Genomic DNA, 22,500 nt, shown 5'->3' with positions numbered 1-22,500 from the left:
TTGAATAACAAGTCTAGCTTTATTTCGAACAATCACCCCACGGTCATCCTTTTTACACTTAAAAATCCACTTCGTAGGAATCGGCTTCTTCACTCTAGCAGGTTTATAAATAAGATCACATACACCCAATCTTTGAAATTGTTGCAGTTCTTCTTGCATTGCCTCTACCCAAGATGGTTCAGCAAGAGCCATACGAACATTTGATGGTTCATCTTAAGAAATAAAGCAAGTGTATTTAGCCAGATTTATCACCCCTGAAGTGTGAATAGCAGCATAAACACATAAAATATGATCATAACTAGAAGAAGCAATCTAATAACATGTTTGAACACCAACATCAAGATCACCAATGATGTTTTCTTTCGGATGATAAGAATGAATCCGAAGAGTCGGATTTTCAAGCACAACAACTGTTCAGATAAATTAGTGAGATTTTCTTCAGCATCATGAGATGATTCACCAGTCTCATGTGTTTTAGGAAGAGGATCTGAAGAAGAATCAACAAAATTACCATCATCAGATGATAAGGAGATTACATCAGAAACATTCAGTAGATCATCTTGTGTGGCATCTTGATAAATTGGACTAGAAGCTCTTGGTGGAAAAAATTGATCTTCAAAATATGCACGCACCAAGTCTTCATCTGGTTGATCAACAATTGGAGTAAAAGAGTTTAAAAAACTCTCATAGTCAAACATCCGGTCAGGTCCTTTACCTTGAGGCGCACATCCTGAAGTAAAATTAAATACTCTTTTCTTAGAAGATGCATAACCTAAGAAGTAGCCTTCAATAGCTTTTTCTTCAAATTTACCCGAGTCTCTTTTCAACAATGTACATGGACACCCAAACGATTCCAAGTACTTTAAATTAGGTTTTCTGTTGTTTAGGATTTCATAACTTGTCTTCTTAAGCTTCTTAACAGTCAAAACCCGATTAAGCGTATAACAAGCAGTATTTACAGCTTCGTTCCAAAATTGAACGGGAAGCTTAGAATCAGCAAGCATTGTTCTAGCTGCTTCAATCAAAGTTCTGTTTTTCCACTCAGCAACACCATTCTGTTGTGGTACATAAGGGGCACTGTATTCTTGATGAATTCCTTTTTGAATACAAAAGAAATCCAATACAGTGTTTTTGAATCCAGTACCATTATCACTTCGAATTCTCCTCACTTTTTGCTTGTATAGTGATTCGATTTTAGTGATTAAATTTTGAACTAGAACAGGTGTTTGGTCTTTCGAACTCATAAATAAAACCCATGAATATCTTGAATAGTCATCAGTAACTACAAGACAATACCAATCCCTAGCGATACTAGCACGATTCCCTTGACCGAACAGATCCATATGAATTCGTTCTAATGGTGCATCAATGAAATTGATTAACTTAGAAGGATGTGACTTTTTCTTCTGTTTGCCTTTCTTGCAACAACACGGTGGTCAGATAATTTAAAATGTTTCAAAGAAACACCTTCGACCAAGTCATTTGCCATTAAATAATTCATCTTTCGAACATGAATATGACCCATCCTACGATGCCATAGAATAGAGTCCTTCTCGGTTGCTTTAGAGACGAAACATGTTTCAATTGATGTAGATACCTTAGAACTTATATTTAAGACATAAATATCATTCGATCGAGGTGATCGCATGACAACTATGTCCTCGGGAATGACGTATCCCGGTTTCAGAATCAGACATTCTTTATCGTTAAATACTGTAGTGTACTTCTTGTCACAAATTTTCGACACACTTAATAAATTATGATCAACTTTGTCACAGTAGTTGACTTTCTCAAACGTGATATGCCCATTTGAAACTTCACCCTCTTGTGTTATCATACTGCCTGAATTGCCAGCAAAAGCAACATACCCTCCTTGAATATTTCTAAAATTTGTTAAGAGGTCGAGATTTCCATTAATATGACGAGAACATCCACTTTCCATTATCTAGTTCTCACCAGACACGGTCTTGGATTAAAAGTTATAAAATTACAAAATAAGTTAAATCAAGTTAAATACTAATCAATTCAAGTTTTGATTAATACAAAAGATCCAAATTATGTTTCTGAATTGGGTAAACAAATACGAAAGATCCGAAATGTTACAATCCTCCCTACTTTTGGGAATTCCGTCCCGAAATTAAAGAAAATTAAAACAAAATTGAAATAATTAAATTTCAAGAAAAAACAATTAAAATTCGATAAGCACGTATATATAGGAAGTACCAGTGGCGTATCCACCACTTCCTTATTATCTTAACATTGGTATCGTCACCCAAAACTACTTATGGTTCTAGATTATGACACACGATTATACGTATGATGATTTCCATGCGAGGACTTGGATAACTACGTGTCAACCCATAGCTTTTTATATCGTCGGATGGTCCACATAATTCATCCCATCGTGTGGGGTTACAAAACATTTGAAAGAAGATAACTTTTATGAGAAAATAGCAGTTCTAAGAAATTTTAAAATATAAAACTAGAAGTTCAATAAAGTATATAAAAATTTTTAAAAAGACGAAATGAACCTTCGAGTTGATTAAAATTTCTAAAACATCTGTAAGGCCCCGTTACCGGTAACCCTACTTTCGTGTTGGATTTACTCATAAACACAGTTCTAAATATCATAGTTAATTAAAACATTTATGCGGAATATAAAACTTTCATAAAACATTACAATATTTCATAACTTGTCTCAAAACATCCTTTGTCTTTCACATTAAAACATTAAAATTAAAACATCGTAAGTCTTCAGATGCCAGATTCTTGTTCAGTGCCATGTGTCTCCTCAAGCGAGCTGCCTCATCCTACTCACCTGCGTGCATACTAAAAGTCAGCTACGCTGAGTGAGTTCTAGTTAATCACATAATCATACAATACATTCTTACGCTTCATACTTAATCTCTTAACTTTCTTTCATATACACCTAAGTGCTTTTACTTTCATTTTTACTTTCATACTTTCTTTACATTCATAATCATACGTTCATTTTTACCTTCATGCTTTCCTTACATACAAAATCATACTTTTTAAAGAGCCTTTCGCCCTATAACCTCACAGATATTATAAGGGTCCGGTCCCTAGTTTTCGAATATTAGAAGGGTTCGATTCCCTAACATCACAGATATTATAAGGGTCTGGTCCTTATCATCACAGATATTATAAGGGTCTGGTCCATAGTTTTCGAATATTAGAAGGGTTCGATTCCCTAACATCACAGATATTATAAGGGTCTGGTCCCTATCATCACAGATATTATAAGGGTCTGGTCCCTAGTTTTTGAATATTAGAAGGGTTCGATTCCCTCACATAACACTTGATTCTCCTAGCCTCAGTGCTGACCATATCGGGTACCAACCTAGACATTCGATTGAACTCTGTAGTGTACTCACGATGTGTCATCGTCCCAGCTTTCAAGTTTAGGAACTTCATCTCCGCCCTTTCAACCTCGGCGTCAGCACAGAACTTCTTCATTACTAACTCCTTCAGATCGTCCCACCTCATCTCTTTGATCTCTTCTCGGGTCTTCCTCTGCTCCACACTCTCCCACCAATACATAGCCTCATCCTCGAATGATTGAGTAGCATAACCTACCGCTTGATCGGGACGGCACTCTCTAATGCGGATAACCTTATCCATGGCGGTTATCCACTGAAGAGTAGCGATTGCGTCTCCTAAACCAGTCAGCTTAGGCGGGTCACAACCTTTGAAGGACTTATAGTTGCAAGCGCCTCGGCCCTTCTTCCTATCATCATCTCTCACAGATCTTACCTCACTTGAGTCACCCCTTTCCCTCTCGTCATCCTTCCTACCATTACCACCCGCCCCTTCAACAGTTCTTTCACGGCTTCCAGCAGACCTTCCCGGGGTAATATTTTTCACAGCAGTGGCTACAGCTTGAACAATAGCTGCTTGAATTGCAGGATCTAGTTGAACTCCTTCATTGTTTTCCGGGTTCCTTCCCGCTGCGCTTCCTTCAGCTTCAGTGTTGGAAGCGGTCTCAACCGAAGGTTGCTGGACACGACGAGGCCTGCCGCGTCGTCCAGTACGACCTCCGGCTCCAACAATGTCTCCGGCTCCAGCCATTGTATTCTAAAAGGGAAAACACAGACATCATCATTCAAGGAACTATTTAGTACAAGGATAGCAAGGCTAACAGGTAATAACAGTGGCCAGCTGTGACTAGCTGATCACATTGCTTTCCGTGTCCTATACACTTCCCTTTATGAGTCTATTTGTGCTGATTCTACTTAAGCAATTAGTCAAATCAACAATCAATTATTCCTATCCCTTTTGTTCACATATATTTTCTTTCTCATTAACATATATCATTTAATCATACAATTTACCTTTACTGGTCTTGCTTGAGCGACACATGGCATTCTTGGACTGGCATCTTCTTTCCTTTCTTACTTATATCCCATACTCTGTTCGAGTCTAAGCATGTAGGATGCTTAAATCTCTCGAACTTTGCTCTGATACCAACTTGTAAGGCCCCGTTACCGGTAACCCTACTTTCGTGTTGGATTTACTCATAAACACAGTTCTAAATATCATAGTTAATTAAAACATTTATGCGGAATATAAAACTTTCATAAAACATTACAATATTTCATAACTTGTCTCAAAACATCCTTTGTCTTTCACATTAAAACGTTAAAATTAAAACATCGTAAGTCTTCAGATGCCAGATTCTTGTTCAGTGCCATGTGTCTCCTCAAGCGAGCTGCCTCATCCTACTCACCTGCGTGCATACTAAAAGTCAGCTACGCTGAGTGAGTTCTAGTTAATCACATAATCATACAATACATTCTTACGCTTCATACTTAATCTCTTAACTTTCTTTCATATACACCTAAGTGCTTTTACTTTCATTTTTACTTTCATACTTTCTTTACATTCATAATCATACGTTCATTTTTACCTTCATGCTTTCCTTACATACAAAATCATACTTTTTAAAGAGCCTTTCGCCCTATAACCTCACAGATATTATAAGGGTCTGGTCCCTAGTTTTCGAATATTAGAAGGGTTCGATTCCCTAACATCACAGATATTATAAGGGTCTGGTCCCTATCATCACAGATATTATAAGGGTCTGGTCCCTAGTTTTCGAATATTAGAAGGGTTCGATTCCCTAACATCACAGATATTATAAGGGTCTGGTCCCTATCATCACAGATATTATAAGGGTCTGGTCCCTAGTTTTCGAATATTAGAAGGGTTTGATTCCCTCTTCGTTACCATACAACCATACATCATACCTCGAGTATTAGTAGGGCTCGGTACCCTTTTCGTAACCATACATTATCATTTCTTTCTTCTATTATCTCTACCATGTTCATACACATAAACATACATAACATACTTACCTTATACATAGCGTTACAACCTGACAGTACGTGCAATATCCGAAGATCGTTCATGTACTATCAAGCAATCATTCATACATTTCACATTATCCACATAAGGCATACACTTATCTCTTAGGATAAGTGTATTAACAAACATATTGAGTATGCACACAGCCCCGAAAACGTAACACATAAATGGGGCTAGAAACTCACCTGAACACGGTTACGTTCTCCGTTGATCGTAATCCCTTTCTTCAGTTGTGCACGGCTGACTGTATAACAAGTATACATATCAGTTTAACTATCACTACTTATAACATCTTTCTAGTCTTAATTACTACCCACAACGAATGGGGGTCCGGAGGGCAGCGCCCCTGGCAGCGGGGTCTAGGGGCGGCAGCCCCTAGCAGGGTCCAAGGGGCAGAGCCCCTGGCTGGGGTCGAGCTGCCAGGTCAGCTTGGAAAAATTTTATTTCCATTAACTGTCTTAACACATTTTTCATTAGATTTTTAGTTTACTTCCTAATTGAACTTGGCTTTAGGCGAAGTTAAACCTTAGGCGAACTTAGCTTTAGGCGAAGTTAAACCTTAGGCGAAGTTAAACCTTAGGCGAACTTAGCTTTAGGCGAAGTTCTCATCAAGCGAACTTGGGTTTAGGCGAAGTTATCATCAGGCGAACTTGGCCTCAGGCGAAGTTATCATCAGGCGAACTTAACTTTACAGCGAAGTTGCCATCAGGCGAACTTAGCTTGCAGGCGAAGTTCATCAGGCGAACTTAGCTTGCAGGCGAAGTTCGTTGCTTTGAAGGCGAAGTTGCCCAGATGAAGGCGAAGTTGCCCAGACAGCCGCTGTTTTAGCTTATGATCGGGATTTCGAGCGATTTTAACACCCTTGCTATGGTTCAATATCACCCACTACGCTACCCGGCCATTTTCGGTCGTTTATACACTAAAAAGCTTGGATCTTTAAACTTCAAAGATCAAGAACCATACCTTTTTGGGCTTGTTTGGATCTCGTTTACTTGCTTAATCACAACCAACCGCTCTCTCTTTCTCGGACCTCGCTCTCCCTCTCCTCGGCTGCCGCCGGCGGTTGTAGGTGGTGTGTATGTTATGGAGTGTTTTTAGGAAAATGATGGAAATGAAGGTATTTTGGGGTTTTGGGGGTATTTATATCCCTGAAATCCCATTCTCATTTAACCCATCTCAATTAATCCAAGTCCAAGACCCGCTCCTTACCTGATATTAATTAATTACGCGAAATCACTAAACATAACTTCCTTTACTCATCATTAAAATTTTAGGATGTTACAACATCCTTTGGTATAAAGTGTAATTCCTTAAAATTTGAAAAGAAATGGATTTCTTGGAGTGGAGATTAGCATGAATGTTGATGAATGGGAATAAGAAAATAAGATAGGAATATGCAATCATAAACAATTAACTTTAATTAAAATAAACTTTATTCATGAGATAAAAACATGCAAGCGATAATCAACTTAAATTAAAATTAATCAATACCATAAAAAATAAGGAGTCGTTACAATACATCATCGCAATAACTTAAGATATAAGTAACGTAAGCGATAAGAGCCCTTTGAATCTTCGAAAAAATTAGTTACGATTGACTTGGTTCACCTGATTTGGATGACATTGATGAGTTGGATCCATAGAAACTTGAGTAGTTGAGGTACATGGATTTGAAATAGCTTGAATAGGTTGAGCTTGGACGGGTTGTAAGAGTGGGGTTTGGTTAGAGTAGGTTTGGTAAACTTGAGCTTGCGGGCATGGGATTTGATAGGGTTGGGTTAAGTAAGAATGGTCTTGATTTACAAAAGGAGCTTGAAGGATGTGGGGTTGGTAGGTTTGAACTTGGTAGGCTTGGTTTGTGTGGTAGGGTGCAGGCATGGTTTGAATTTGACGGGGATGAGCAAGTTGAGGATAAGTGTTGCGAAAATGGTTCGGGTCTCCACAATTGTAACAAGCACGTGTAGTGGGTGCAACGGGTTGAGCAAACAGTACATTACTAGGAGGTTGATGACAAACATTTGTGAGGTGACCATATCGGTTGCAGTTAGAGCAAAGACGACATGAATATTAAGTCGGATGATGCCGATTGCAAGTGGAGCACAAAGGATGAGGGCCGATATAGTTTTGATGAGGTTTCTTGTTTGAAACAGTTGGATCGGGTTGTGTTTGGTTGATAGCATGGTTTTGATGGTTGGGATTATGTTTCTTGTTGTGATGAGAAGTGTGGTTGTTGTTGCAGGAAAAGGTATTGTTGTTTTGAGCGGGTTTGGGTTCGACTTTAGCATCAGTTGAGGATTCGGTTTTGGTCTTATCAGGGGTAGGTTTGGAATCCTTTCGAGGCAAGGTTCCATCACTAACATGGTCAACTATCACATCACGAAAGATCATTGGCAAACCGCGAATGTATTTTCGGATGCCGCGGGACACGGGGGTTACAAGGTGGGGTATAATCCAGCTAAGTTCTCCAAAGCGGTTGGAATATGTGGATTTATCACCCTTGATTTGCTTGAGCTCCCAAAACTCGGTCTCAAGCCTTTGCAATTCATGTTCCAAGCAAAATTGTTTCTTCATGGCCTCCTTGAGTTTTTCCCAAGGCATGGCCACAGCCAACTCGCTTCCTTTGTTAGCTTTGAAAGCATTCCACCAAGTAAGAGCTCGATCTTCGAAGATGCTCGAGGCAAACTTAGTCCGTTTAGCGTCTGAACATTCACAATGGATGAATGCGTTCTCCATTTTCTCGAACTATTGAAGGAGTTTAGTGGCATTCTCCTCACCATAGAATTGGGTAGGTTTAGTACTTAATAAGTTCTTAAAGTTAATGTTGTTTGGAGCAGCAGATGTAGCAAGACCATTCGAGTTGAGGCTCTAGATCTTAGTCACGATAGTAGGCATAGCAGCAGCAAATTCTTTAGGGATCCTAGCAGCCGGGCGGTGGTCATGAGAACTAGAAAGACGTTGATTATGAAGATGGTTTCTTAGAGAAAATATTCTACGAGGAACAAAGGTAAATATTTGTAAGATAAATGGTAAGTTATGTAAATGTTTATGTGTTGACGTAAATAATGCAATCAATGTGAGGTAACTAGATGAAGAGGTGAGGTTTGTTTAAAGTTAAAATTTATTTACGTAAGATAACTTTCGATCAACCAAAGAAACATATTTTGTGTGTTGGCCTCCCATGAGCTTTTCATGGCAGTTTAAATGGCTTAACAAATTAACGAATCATAAAAGCAATTGAGTTGGACGGCCCATAAGCGTTCCATGACATTTTAACTATACCAACTAAATAACGAATTATCAAAGCGAAAGAGTTGGACGGCCCATGAGCGTTCAATGCATTTTAACTGTACCAAAATAAATAACGAATTAACGAGAATAAAGTATGAGTAGTTGGAGCATCTCGTGAACCACCATGTATGATTAAGCTCCAACAAAACATATAATTCAAAAGTTGAGAAATGGATAGTTGGAGTGCCTATGGGTTCCATAGATTTTTCACCCAACTGGCCATTTAAAAAAAATAACACAATAGTTGGAATTACCGAATTTAGCCACGAACCACCGTGAATTCTATTTGTAAATAAAGGATGCAACCGTCAATGCGGTTACATTTGACCGCTTAAGGTGTCGATCATATGATAATTGTGTTCCGCTTTGGCCTATAAGATCACTGTGGTCAGGTTATCCTCCAGGTAAGGAATAGTGTCTTACCTTGGGTTCTCGAAACCATTTTGCCTAGGCCCGACTCACAGTTCTCTCCCATTTCAAGTTACTAAGGAGCTTGTCATACTACCTAGCCTTAAGGTGAAAGAATAGAAACAAAACTAGGGAATTCTTAAGGAAATTCCCAACAAATAAAAGCAATCTACTAATTTAAATAAAGAAAATGTTTTGAGGATGATGCATAGCCTCGGAGTAGTGTGTGTGCATGATAATATAAATAAATAAATAGTTTTTTAATTAACTAGGTAAGCTGTAAACACATTAGTAGAACACATAAGGTAATCAAATAAGCATGTATGGGGTCCTAAGCATGTTACTAGGACACCACTAACGACCTATCTTCAAACATTCGACTCTGATACCATTCTGTCACACCCCAACCTAAGGCAAAAATGTCGGGGAGCGAACCGTTGTTCACAGCTCAAAAGGTACTAACATGCAATTGAATTATGACAATATTTAAATTACTTTATTAAAATTTCAATCAAGTACACATCGTCTCAACTTGTTACAAATAAATCCAAAACAAATCTTAAAATCAATCAAACTAGTTGTCATTTTATTATAACCTAAAGTCCAACAATTACATGTCTTCATCAACTATCAATCATCCAAAACAGCACCTACAATACACGTAAAAAATATATATATTTTTTGTCAACAATATGTTGAGTTAGATAACCACCAATTTTAATATATACTAATAATAAAACAAACAAACCATATACATTAATGTGAATAATAAAATTAATGTAACAAGTAGGTATCGTTTCACCATTGCCATGCGAATCGGGCTTTGGCTATTAAGATGGCATATGATAATGCTTAATGAGATAAACTTTGATTGACCTCTCTGAATGCGATAAAATAAACACTTAATACACATTGCACAAAATAATCAATTTGCATAAAACACAATAAGCACTACATGAATTGTGATTTAAATTGAGATGTGATGTAAATAAATGAGTTTTGGTACGCATACTGCCCCCAAAATATAAAACGGAAAAAGGGGGTAGTGGTTAACTCACTTTTGCAATTAAAGCGGTCGATGGATAATAGAATAGCTGTTGATCCAAACTCAACCAGAAATTCCTACAAAGTTACAGTAGATAATATCAATAAAAACAAACATCTAGCCGAATCGGGTAAACAAATACGAAACATCTGAAATACTACACTTGATGTTTTGTGAATAAACTTTGTTCTTCGAGCATACTAACTTTGTATTCGAAAAAAGTTCACTGTGTACATGTTTATTGCTTCCTTTTTCTATGTTCGAGTAGAGTTTAGGATTGATGAGCAAACTTGATAATTTTGCTATTTCAGGTAAGGTTTGACATTTAGAAAAATTTCTAAGTTATCTTTATCGGGAACTTCGTTGATCTCAAGTAAAGTAGTGTGCTTGATATTTTATTCTAGGTTGAGATGCTTGTGATTAGTTTCTCGAGTATACTATTTTCATTTCATTTTATTAGATTAATTTCTATGACTTTAACATTGTCGAATACTTTCATTCGAGTATATTTGTATTCGAGCATACTTTATTTTGGCAGTTTGCTCGAGCAAACTTGATAGTGAAATTTGAAAGGTTTTTTGCTGTTTGCTTGAACAAAACAACAAAAGACATTTGATGTGTGGGTATAAATATGTGTTTATGGTGTGTAATTTATATGTTTTAATTGATTAAATGCATCGAGCTCGATTACTTTGAGTTTTTTTTAAGTTTACGGGTGTGCGGAGCTTAACGGAGCTAATTTGGAGTGTTTAAGGATGGAGAAATCAAGATTATATGAAGAGGAGTGATCAGGAGCTTAACCGAATGATCGAGAGTTGAAGAAAATGGAAAATAGCATGTTGGACAGTAGCATTCGTAGGCTGCGGGCTCCTGGTCTTAGCCTACGACTAAGGAGTGCCGTAAGGCAGGGCCTTAAGGTCGAAGCCTACGACTGTCTGGCCATAGGCTATGGCCAGGCCTAACGGGGATTTTGTTTTTTTGATGATTTTCTTCCATATTTAAGAGGTAAAAACCCTAAGGTCGAATGTCTTTCATTCTCTACCACTTAGGGGTGTTTTGGAGGCTATCTTTCACCATCATAAAATCTCCTAATCACTATAATCACTCATGCAATCATCTTCCAACATCATAATCAAAAGATTCAAGATCAAGATGCAAGGCTAAAGACTTCATAACCATCTTCGGGTGTAGGGTTGAGTTGTATGTTGGTTTTTTGGTATTCTAAACTTTCACTTTGGATTTGGAGTTGGTTAATCATTTGGTTGATCAACTCTTTATATTTGTTTGTGTGCTTAAACAGTTTGCTAGTATTTGATTTTTTAATCTTTTGTCAGTTAATCGATTTGTGGTCATCAACAATTAGGATTGAATTCTTTCATCATTGACCCGTTTATCATTAACCGTATTATCGATTTTGTGTATCAAAACCTAAAACTGATAATCAAATAGATTTTCATTAAGTTGTGTCAATTGTTTGGATTAAGTTCTAACATTTAGCATAGCCAAATATTAAGTCTTTTGGTTTACATATATTAACAAGGATTTATCCAAATAAGTTTATCAATTGTCTAACTTGCTTCAAAACCCGAAACCTGGAGATTGGTTCTTTTCATATTGTTGGTTTACAAACTACTCGTAAACCTCTTGACATCGTTTGTCCGCTTAATATACTAATTAAAAATATGAGTTTTATTTGGACTTTCCACTGATTCCCTATGGAGACGACCTTATTTACCCGTACTAGTTATAGGTATTTAAGCTTCATAAATACTTGTTTTTGATTATACCACGATATCTACATCAAAATTTAAATCCCACTATCAAACAAATGATACAATATAAAAGGGGGTCTTAAAAACTTTTCATTCACTTTTCCCTCTTTCTACTATTGTATTGTGTCTACTCGCGCCCTAAAATTGAACCGTTACTCTTTCAATCTCATTGTTTGTGCTCTGATATTATAATTCTGACTTGCTAAGCTTCATATTAATTATATCCGACACCTACTATCTAGGTATAGATTTTTGATTTATCGACTACTTACCTGTGTGTTTTGTGTGTAGGTTTACATATTGTCGAAGAACAGGTTCTTAAAGACATCTATCTTTATTTAATTCTACCTACATGCATGTTCATCTTATATTCAAATGACTAATTTTTACTTTGAATGTGTTTTTTTGTGAATGTGCATAATAGATGGCGCTTAAATTTGAACATAAACACAATATGTGTGCTTTACTGAAGGTCAATAATGAAAATAGCAATCTGGAGATAATGATAAATTGGCTAAATCAGTCAAACATTCATTTTGCCTTTACTGAAAATCCAGTTATATATAGAAATCATATTCCAGATATCTTGGAGTCTACAGAGTACGTGAATGATGTAAATGGTGCATGACTTGAAGCTACTGTGCTTGGTAGAGAAATTGAAATAACAGAGCAACGAATCATAGAAAGACTCCAGTTGAATGATAACTTTGATGATCATCTCCTATATTCCCAAAAAAAGATTGCCGAGAATATTCCAATAAACAATGGGATATCATGGAAACATAAATTAAGGGCAATTTAAGAAGGGAATGTTTCCATTGATATAAAGATTCCTTTTACATCATGTTATCTAGAGTTTATCTCTAAGGAGAGGGACATGGACCCTGCTTAGTAGAGAGCTTGCTTCTGCTACTATTGTTGTGTTATACAGACAACCATTTAATTTATCAAGGATGATATTTGAAGGAAAGATGGTTAATTCAAGAATAAGAGTGAGTGACAAGTATTTGCTCTATTCAAGATTTTACAAATAGTTATTGATGCAGAACTACCTGACATTGAAAGGACTGTTGCAACACTTCATCTACAAGATCCAAATGTTTACATGAGGATCAGAAGACCAGCTCCTACAAGTCAATTTTATCATGAAGTTAAATTTTAGATTTTACCTTGGTTATTCAACTACCAGATGGAGATCATGGAAGTTCATGCTTCACCTGAACCTGAGGTTGAAGAAAAAGTTGAGGAGAAAAATAGTGAAAGTAGTGATGATGGTGATGGCTAATGATGATGATGATGATTGGAATAATCTTGATAATATGAATGTTCATAATGAAAATGTTGTGGAAGATGTGGAGAATGAAACAAATGTTAATGAAGATCAAGGATTGGATAACTTGGATACTGTTGATGTTGTTAATCTGGTGCTACAAGAAATACATGTTGATTCACCACCAACCTCACCAGACCATATTCAACTATATGAACCATACATTCCTTCACCACCTTACACACCCTTACAAATTCCTATACATGAACCATATATTCCATCCTTACCACATTCACCATTATCTGAATCCATACATGAACTATACATCCCAGAAACCATAACTGAACCCATTCATGAACCCTATCTCCTAGAACTTTTTCATCCAGTCCAAATCACTCAAACTGAACTATCTATCCATTCCTAGTCTAATTCACCTATCAATGAACCATCTGATCATTCCTCACCACCACTATCCTAAAGCCGTAAACAAAATGAAACCTTTCTAATCCAAACCCAAAATCATTTACCTTCAAGCCAAACCTTGCCTGAATCACCTTCAAGAACCAATCCTTAACCATAACACTTTACCTTTTCACCATCTCAGTCACCACCTAAGTCATCACATGATCCTTATTGCACTCTTTTGTCAAGAAAATTTGAATTGTTAATGGAGAACTCTCAATTGAAAACAAAGAACAAAAAATTGGAAGAGGCACTTCAGAGAGCCTTAAATGAAACTCAAACCCTAAAATCTTCAAGATTTGAGGTTGAGAAGACCTCAGATGCACCAAAATAGGGGGAGAATTCTAAAGATGCTCTAAATATGATTGGTCATATTTATTTTGAAAGCGAATAAGAGCATGTAGAGACATATACCTTAAATTTGATTGAAAATCTATATGGCATGTCTACTGAAGAAGAGTCATTTTATGAGGTTGAGGTTGTGAAGTATATTAATGATGATGAACATGCAGTTGATGAAACTCCTAACTTAGTTGAGATTGAAACATGAAGGAAGGGATGATGAATAAAGAATTGGAGGATTTATTGAATGATGAGGTTGATCCTGATTTGGAAATCCTATTTGGTGACTTTGATGATATGTCACCATTGGTATTTAATGTTACTGGTGATGATGCAGATCAAGAGATGGAAGAACTTGTTGAAGAAATTGATAATATGCCACCTCTAGTTATTAGAGATGTTGGACCCTCTCAAAAAACGAATGTTGATGAAGAGAGGAGAAGAATAAAAGGGAAAGAAGTGGCTGAACATAAATGTCAATTGCTCCCATTGAATGATCAAGAGCCAACTTCAAATGATCATATTCTTGACAATGATGAATCTGTAGTAAACGCATGAATTGTCATGATCAAAGATTAAGGGAAATGTTTGATAGATAATTCTTGAATTATATGTTGTCAGAGAAAGAGACTGATCAACAAAAAATAATCATGGAACAAATTGAGATTGAAAACAGATTAAGGGAAGAAGCTGAGAAAGAAAATGAAGAGGAAATTCCTCAAGAGATACTTGAATCTCTATTAAAATTGAAAAATGATGAACAATTAGAAAGGGCTGCAAAGAAAGATCTTGAAGATGTGCTTGAAATTGTTATGAAAACTTTTCAAAAGGATCCAAGAACTGAACCAAATGAAAAACAACGTGTGACCGAACTGGATGTTGAAGTGATCATACAAAACTTCATAAAAAAGGTAACAGAAAAGGTGGTTGAAAATGTCAAAGTAGAAGGAAGAGCATGGTCTGAATAAACATTAAAATATAAAAGAAAAAGAAAGGGATCATTTTTCAAGGCATCTGATGATGATAAGTCAGCTCATGACAAGCCCATTGATACAGTGCCTTTAAGGAAAGTGGGTCCTGACCATAAAACTGTTGATGGACATGGTCATGAAGGAGAAACTCCATAGGCTAAACGACAAAATTATGAGGAATTAAATGCCGAGGAGTGAAAACAATCACTAAAGAAAATTCATAAAAAGGACAAAGGAAAATAAGCAGAAACCAGTGAAAAACCTTCGAATCCAACACAATAATGCATTTATGCCTGGTGATGATTATATGTGTGTGCATATTGTGCTTGATGAATCATATGAGAATGAGAAGGAGTTTGAGAGGGAAAAGGTTGATGTGCCTGATCAAAATGAACCAAAAATTGGTGCATTGGATGAACTATCAGATGTTGATGAAGAGGATGTTGCAGCTTAGAAAAAAAAAGAGGTTGACCGCATTTCACCTCAAATACACATGACGCATCAACATTATGAAAACATCATAGCCAAAATGGAAGAAATCAGGAAAAAAAATCCAAGAATCCATGCTCTAATGAAATTTGATATAACTTTTGAATAAGTTAAGGATTTAAATGATGCTGATCTTGACATTTTTTTTAATAAGAATAGTAAAGAAGAGAAAGAGAATAAGATTGAAAGTGGGATAATGCTTGAACAATAAAAAGAAGTTTTGAAAAGATACAACTATGGTCCTGATTATGTCAAAAAGATGTCTACCAAAGACATAACAAAACTGTATTTGGCCATAAAAGAGAAAGAAAGAAGAGTAGAAGCAAAGAAAGCAAAACAAAGAGAAGAAAATGAGAAGAGAGAACTTGAAAACAAAGAGAACTTCTTGAAGAAATATGGTGGAAAGCCAACATTTCTTGTTGAAAATGGCTAGCCATATGATATTGAAAATTCTATGACTAAAAAAGCAAATTGAAGCCAAATATAAGATACTCAAAAAGAGAGTCCATGAAGAAGAAAAATCACCTCAATTCAAGATAAAGAAACAGTTAAAAGGGTGCCAGAAACAAAGGCAAGCTCTTCTCAACATCCAACACAAAAGAGCATTTATGAAAAGAACTGAAGGGGGGTGAAAATACCTTATTCTCTCAAGACATAAATGACATATTGAGAAGATTGTTAAATGCTAGAGGCATGTCTGATGATGAATTCAATAAACTTTATGAAACTAAAATGAAAGAAATTTATGAAAGAGAACTCAAAATTTATGATGAAGAGTTGAACATGATAGAAGAGGATGATAAGACGAGAAAAAGGGATGATGTAGTTAGCCTACGGCTATAAGTGAACCGGACGTCCGACGGACGTCCGGTCGTCCGTTTGGCAAGACGTTCGTTTATGTTCGTCCATTTAATAAATGAACCGGATATGGACAATAAAATTTCGTTCGGTAAGCTTAACGGACGAACACAGACTAGAGCCAAGTCTGTTCGATAGTGTTCGTGAACGTCCGTTAACTTTCGTCTGATTCCATCCGGTCATGTACGCCCGGTATCGTTAGTGCTTAGATCTATCCAGTATTGTAATTTAATTATGGAATTCTATTGTTATTAATCACACTTTTGTATTACTACACATGTCTTATGTCTCTTATATTATACTGACCCATTTCATGTTAATATATTAAGTGTTAAGTATATTTGGATGTTATATGGTGTAATTCCAAATTTGTAGGTGAAGTTGTTTAGATTTATGTTTGGTATCAATATTGAACCGTTTAAATTTGTCCTTTAGTGTTCGTTGTCCATTAATGTTCACATGTTCATTTGTCCATTAATGTCCGTTTGTGTCTATTTGTCCATTATTTTCCGTTAACGCCCATTTACAATATTAACGAACGGACATGGATGGACATGGACAAACTCAATTTCTTAATGGACGGACACCGGACATGAATATTCATTCGGTAGATTGTTCATGAACTGTCCGTTTTTCCGTCAAAATCTTAACAGACGGAAAAGAACATGCTCTTGTCCGGTCCGGTTCGGTCCGTGTACACCCCTAAGTTAGCCCACTTGAAGTGAAGGAAGAAGATGAAGAAATATCAATTCCAAAGCTATAACTTCAAGAGCTTCAGGCTCAAGTATGCCAATTCATGTGACCAGGTCTGAACATAGAAAAGAACAATGTTCAGCAGTGAGGTGGACTTACCAAAAGATCTGTATTATGATTCCAGGACAAAAACATTGAAGGTGATAAAGAAAATCATATTCAAAGATGACTTCAGAGAATTCAATTTTGAACAACTAAATGAGATGGCTAATCTGAGGTTATTTGATTATCAACAAAGGAACAAATTTGATGGTGCTCAACAAAATTAATTGTCAAAATATTTGTGAGATCAACACATAGCTAGATTTCCCTTGATGAACAAAAGAAGGAATTTGAGTATACATAGGATGAAAAGAAGGGAAGAGAAAAGAGATTGAGAGAAATTAGACTTTCAGAATACTCATTCATGCAAACAAAGGAATCAAACAAAACTAAAGCAGCAATGAAAGAATGTATAAGCATGAAAAGGGTCATGCAGAATCCAAGTTCTAAGGTGCAAAGAAATGGAAGAATTGCACAATTTTCTATGAAAACAAAACTGACTAAGTTCCTCTGAGGAACTCTGATGGAATGTTGCTGGGAATAATAGAACATGACACTGATTTGGAATATCTACATGTGGATAATTTAACTTATATTAAAGAATGGGAAATGCCAGAAGACCACCCATTTCATGTAGAAATTAAGATGTTTCAACAAAGAGCTGCTGCAGTAAGAAATCAGAAGATCGGCAAAGAAATAAAGAAGAATCAAAATGAAGTTCGGGTAATCAAGCTTTGAAGACTATCTTTGAATTACTTGTAATTTTATTGTATGGTTTTGTGTAATGTTTTTCTGTATTTTGATTTGATACGTAATGCCCTTTAGGCAAAATTATACTATGTAATCATTTTCTTTCAAGTAATGTAATATACTGCTTTTAAGGATTTGATGTGTATTTTAAACCAAGAGTAAGTAATCCGGATGTGTTTTGGTGCATCTGAGTTCGTTCCAATCTAGGGGAAGATTCTTGGGTCTATATAATTGACAAGGAAAACATTCTATGTAAAGTCTACTCGAAGAATGCTCCGAACACACTCGTGGATTACCAAGTCTACTCAACAAAGGAACAAGTTTACTCGAAGACCTTTTTTGACACTTATAATTATTTTATGAATGTTATGTAATGATTAGGGTTTCTTGAAGGAATGTCAGGGTGCCTATAAAAGGAATGATATGTCTCATTGATGGGGCACGCCTCTTACACACCTTTTGAGAACTTTACTGATTATTCTCTAACCTAGCAGCCGCACCTGACATTCCACACCTAAAGCCCTAAGTTTCCTTTGTACCTTTATGACATCTAATACAAATGGAAATCTTTTGAGTATTTATGTGTGAATGTTCTAGTGTTCTTTATTTCTATCAACCTTCTAGTTTTTGCTGATTATGTCGGCTTTAATTGGAGGTCTTCAACATTCCTAAGTTTGGTGGTGCTTGTCCGATTATTTCTAATTGTACCCCGAAATCCGATCCTGACATTAAGTACCCATTTCTTTAGCACGGCCTTGGGGTTGTTTTTGCCATTTTAGCGGGAGGCGTTTTACTTTCCGCGATATGGCACTTGCGGTTAGCATGTATCATTGTTATCCCGGTGGGGGTGGTACTCCCACCATGCCATGTGTTGTGGATGGGTTAGCGTTGAAATCGCCAATCGCCTCTCGTCATGGCATCATAAATTAGATGTGAACCTTCCATGACAAGAAAATCCACATCCTCTGTTCTTGAATGTTTCTTGTCACTGAGTGTGATAGGGAATGTGAGTTGGCCTAACTGGTATTCAATACTTTGGTTGAACCCTGTGATTGTCCAACGCTTATCTTTTTTTCTCTAGCAAGTAGAAACATTGTATGTACATAATGTCTGATGTTGCACCGACATCAATGAAGAAGCGGGAAGTTCGATGGTGACCAAAAACGGCGATGATGACAAATGGTGCCTTCGTGTTCGCACCGTCTTTGACACATGGGAAGATAAATTGTTCCTCCTTCCATGGTGCGTGTTCGGCCTCTAGCCGCTTCCTTCCTTTAGCGCCGCTTTGGGCCCTGGATCATGTTGACGTAGAGATCTTTGATTTTATTCCCCGTTCTCTCGTCTTCACACCACCATGGATGTTCTTGACTAGGTGTTCCAACTTACCATTCTTTACATATTCCTTGAAAAACATATTTGCGGTTAGTGCATTGATTGGTGGTATCGCCATGCACCTCATGGTAGTCATAGTACCTTGTCATGTTCAAATTTGCTTGCTACTTAATTAGTTAGGGTTTCCTGATCTCAATACCCTCTGAGAGCATGATTTCTGAGGGACTTTTGGTAAGCGGCGTCCATCTTTGGTGTTGTTGTTGCGATGTTTTCTTACCCTTATGTCCGACGAGTGAGCTCGTTTCAGATGAGGAGTCTTGGTTGATTCTCGACCAAACAGGTGTTGTCTTTTAGTTCTATTAGGCTCGAATAATATCATTCCGCGCATCGGTGCGCGGTAAATCTCTTCCCAAGCTCTTTTCTATGCACTCTTGGTCGCCGTCATGATGGCGTCCCAACTCTGCGGATGTCGTCCCTTCCTGTGAGGGAGCGTACGAGAACGTCGCACCTCACATTTTGGCTGAAGGTTGCGCGCATGAGTTTTTCACCCATAACGCTGATGTTGAGCGCTTCCTTGTTGAAGCGGGTGATAAAATCTTCAACACTTTCATTGTCCCAGCGAGTGACATTGAGAATGTCCGTCGGGCCACTAATGTGGCGGTGTTATTAGCTAAAGTGTTGGGTGAACTTATTGGCTAACTCAACCCAGTCGGTAATTTTCCATTCTGGTATGCGCTCAAACCATGCTCGTGTAGCGCCTACCAGTCTTAGTGTAAACATGTGACACCATAGTGGCATCGTCCATCCCGAAACCATGCATGCAGCGATGTAGATCTGTAGATGGTTGTCCGTGTCGGATAAACCATCATACCTTCCTACTGTTGATGGGATCTTTGGGTTTGCTGGTAGTCCTGCTTCCACCACCTTCCTAACAAACTTTGACTATCCTGCGGAGGTGGCTGGTCTGTTTGACTTGGAAAAGTCAATATTGGCCTCAGAGTGTTACTCAATGAGTTTCTTGTTGGGCGTACCTTGGGTGTATGCCCTCTCTTGGCTATCCTCGTAGGTTGGATCGTCTCTTAACGAATAGGCTGATGGCGGGAGCGCTGTGGTTGCTGACTTCCTGGCTGGCTTCCGCCTTGGTCGTCTCGCTGAGCACGAGCAGAACTAGGGTATGAGATACGGCGCCTTCAAGGATCATATTCGCGCTCATTTTCTTCTTTGTCACGTTTGTATCCCTCGTTGCTTCTCACCACGCCGCCAAATAGAGTTATGGGCTGGACTCCCGAAGAAAACTTTTCTTGCATTCTTGCCAACTTTTCTTGCTCAGCATCCCACCGAGGCAATTGTTGGGGTGGTCGGAATCTGGTGCTAGCATTTATCGTGAAATTGTGTGGATGATTGTACACGTTGACAACGATCTCCTAGTTTGTTGTAACGGTATCTAGCACGGGGTTCTCCCTTTGCTATCTGGCGGACGCGTGTCCAGCCGCACCTGTAGGTGTTTTCCCACTCATTTAACTGGGAAAATGGAAGGTGGTTTTGAACAAAGTTAGTTCTAGCAAAATTCGATCCGGTTCGTTCCTACGTTAACGATCTCGTATACACTAGTACAGGTATAGTTCGGTTGCTAGGTTAATCCTGATAGTATATAGTGTTTCGGATGTTGTACCTTGGGAGACAGACGGGTTGACATGGGTGGCCCAAAATATATTTTAAGGGGCCTCTATGAACCCCTCCTTTTGTGGTCACACGTGACATGAAGCTAATGATCACGGTAACACATAAATAAACAAAAAGAAGGGGCGGTGTTCCCAAAGTGTCACGTGTGTGACCCCTTTCACATCAAACGTCATGTGGACGACCCATCATCCATCTCACCTCACGCGTGAGGAAAAAAGAGATATGCCCAGCCTTATAATGTAACTTGAAAAACAAATATAAGAAAACAAAATTATTGCCATGTGTAGTGAATACCCTTTTAGAAATAAAAAAACAAAACAAAAAAAAAGGCAACAGCAAAAACTGACACAATTTAAAGAAAAAAAAAGGCACGGCCAATGACGAAAATAAACAAAAAAGACACTATGATTTTTTTCCTCAACGTTGTGTCTTTTTTTATAACGAGGGAAACATGTAACATTCGTAATTTTTCAAACCCGAAACCCGACCAACTTTAAAAACTTTTATTTTTTCGGATCCGCACTTAATATATAAAGCAACGAATTCTTATTAATTATATATTTTTTATTTATAATTATTTGCATTTAAAGTTCATGTAAATGCAATTTTAGCCCCAACACTTTAGTTGTTTCACCTTTTGATCACAAACCATTGTACAAGGACCTTTTTGCAATTAATTTAAAAACTCTACCATCTCTTCCTCCCCCAACCCGTCATCACCAACCCCCCCCCCCCCCCGAACCTCAATTCTCGGCCTAATTTAAGGAATTAATCATAAGAAATCAATTGTTAACCAAAAACGCATTCTGCCGACACTCTAATCATAGTAAATGACAACCAACTGACAGCTAATTCGAATTATGACAAAATTGTGGCTTGCTCATTCGTAAAACACTATAAATACATGTTTATAATTCGATTAAACATCGCCACACCTTCCTCACAACATCACGACTATAAACCCTAAACCAATTGCTACCTTCAAAGCCATTAAAATCAATTTCGAGATCAAGTTCAGAGTTGTGAGCCCTAGACGACGTCTCCCTTAATTCATTATCAAAAATCGGAACTTTCGTCGACGCGTATCTCGAAGAGTGCGACCGTCTCTATCTTAACTTTTTACCGTTGTCTCATCTCTTATTTCCACTCGTTAAGGTGAGTTTACATATCCCTTTTTCATCTTTCTTTTATTTTGGGTGTAGCATGTACACCGTATGTACTATTCGAGTTTTATTACCACATCTATTAAAAACACAACTTAATATATGTTTATGTGTTATTATTGCATGCTCTCTGATCATGTTCTCTATGTGCCTAAATGTTTATTTTATCATATGGTGGTTTGTTATCTCATCCTCATCTAATCTCATCTGGTATGATCATACATTTACCCAAGTACGTTGATTTTATATCAATGTGAGCGGGTCCACATCTAACATTCCTTTGTAGTTTTAATTTTTTATTTTACTTGTTTTTAGTCTTTCACGATTATAAATCATATAGAAATTTTTGAAATGGATTTTTTTGATTGGTTCATCAATAGTGTTCGGTCAGAATCCATTTTTGACTATGGACCATTCATTCTACTATTATTTGTAGAGCAATAATGGAATAATTCTATCATAGAGATAAGGGACATAATTCACATGG

This window comes from Bidens hawaiensis, unplaced genomic scaffold, assembly GCF_021521415.1.
Source record: "Bidens hawaiensis isolate Kalapana, Puna unplaced genomic scaffold, B.hawaiensis_p1.1 tig00000190_1, whole genome shotgun sequence".
In the NCBI taxonomy this organism is placed as follows: Eukaryota; Viridiplantae; Streptophyta; class Magnoliopsida; order Asterales; family Asteraceae; genus Bidens; species Bidens hawaiensis.
This window is presented reverse-complemented; position numbering follows the sequence as displayed.